We start from the raw sequence: 2,206 nt of genomic DNA on the forward strand, positions 1-2,206 counted from the left end.
TCCATCAATACATGAGTGGATTAATAAAATGTGGTATATGTATACCATGGAGTACTATTCAGCTGTAAGAAACAATGGTGATATAGCACCTCTTGTATACTCCTGGATAGAGTTGGAACGCATTCTACTAAGTGAAGTATCCCAAGAATGGGGAAAAACAAGCACCACATGTACTCACCGTCAAATTGGTATTAACTGATCAACACACAAGTGTACATATAAGAATAACATCTATTGGATGTCGGGCAGGGGGGAGGGGGCAAGGGAGAAGGGGGGAGGAAGGGACGGGTATTTGCATACACAAAGAGTACCATGCGCACCATCCAAGGGATGGACACGCTTGAAACTCAGATTTGGGGGGGAGGGAGGAGGCAAGGGCAACATACGTAACCTAAACATCTGTACCCCCATAATATGCTGAAATAAAAAAAAAAAAGAATTAGCTATCATTGTTAGTCATCAATATGTGCTGCAAACATCTTATTTAACAATCAGGAAATTGCTAGAAAACCCTGTGAGGTAGGTATTTTCCTTACTATGCCCATATGAGGAAACTTGAGCAATGAAAAGTCAAACAAAATGACCAAAGTCACACAACTACAGAGTGGCAGAGCCTTTAGATGCTGCCTAGTCCAAGGCTTTCATTTCACAGAAGAGCAAACTGAAGCTCAAAATAGGAGTGGGACATGCCTCAAGTCATTTAGTGAGTCAGTGGGCCTAGAACTGGGCCTAGAGCTCAGCAACGGGGCTCTTCCTGTCAGTGGTTCTTCAACTTTGGAGTGTATTAGAATCCCCTGGAGGGCTTGACAAAGCAAACTGCTGGCTCCCACACCCAGAGTTTCTGATTTAGTAGGTGTGTGGTAGGACTTGAAAATTTGCATTTCTGAGAAATTCTCAAATGATGTTGGTCTGGGGACCCTACTGTGGGAACCACCACAGCACACCATGGTTCATACATCTTTTTTCCTCTTCCTCGTGGACTACACAGTCTGTGATCTACAAACACTTTGAAAGAAATGGGAACCAGTGATGGCAGCTAAAGAAAAATACATAGCTAGCAGCAAGATGGCAGGGTGACCAACCAACTGTCCTTGTTTGTGTGGGACTCTCCTAGTTTTAAAATGGAAAGTTCTGCAGCCCTGAAAACCCCTCAGTCCCAGGCACACAGGGATGGTTGTTCACTCTAGATGAAGGTGAACAAAATTCAGTGTCAGTTAACTGCCAAACACAAAAGGACATACTGACAGAGAATGTGGTAATTTCTGGTGAGTTTGTTTGAAAAGGACTCATTCATTTATTCTTCTTCCAACGAATCTCTATCATCAACTATTTGTAAGACATTGTGTCAGGTGCTGTGTCCTGACCCTATTGATCCCATCCCACCATAGCAAAAGGTAAAACTGACTCTATAGTGAGCTTGGTAGACACAGACCCATGCTTATATAATCAGGGACACCTGGAAGAGATGTGAAAAAAGAAACATCTCACATAGAAAATTTTTGATACACCATAGTCAGCACTCAAATAATTCCCTTTCCTCTTCCTTCAATGTACTGAAGGGAGTACACTGCTGAGAAGGATTGATTGAAAATTTAGGAAAAGGAGGGTGAAATAATTAATGAATCAAGGTCCCAGGAGAGACAGAAGGTAAGGGGGGAAAGGGGCATGGAGGGAAATTGATTTTTTCTTTTGTCCTCATCTTTCCAGGGCCATGAGGATGCCCTTTGCTTGTCATAAATAAATGTTGACCTCAGTTATGGTATAATTTTCAAGGCTAATTTACACAAAATTTCAAAAAATGTAAATGTCCTCATGAAAACTAATTGTGCATATCATGAGGAGTGCATGAGAGAAAATACTGCATGGTAAAATGTTGTTGCTTCTGTTATGATTGCTAAAGGTTATACGCTCTAAGCGTATAAAGGTTATACGCTTTGATAATAAACTTAATTATCAATCCTTTGACCCAAGAGGAAAACAAATTTCATGGAAGATCCCCGAAATTCCTATATAGTACAAATAAAATACAGAAATATTTTTAGAACACATTTTAGAGCACTGGACGGGTCAATAAAATAATGCACAGACTACCAAACGTGACCTAGGAACTCCCTGAAAACATCAGATTGGGCTCTATTCTCTGTCAGAATACTGAATTTGCTTCGCTTGGTGACTCCTATCTTCACTAATAATGTTTTTTTTTTTT

The sequence above is a fragment of the Propithecus coquereli genome, unplaced genomic scaffold (genome assembly GCF_000956105.1).
Source record: "Propithecus coquereli isolate 6110/MARCELLA unplaced genomic scaffold, Pcoq_1.0 Scaffold720, whole genome shotgun sequence".
NCBI classification, from domain to species: Eukaryota; Metazoa; Chordata; class Mammalia; order Primates; family Indriidae; genus Propithecus; species Propithecus coquereli.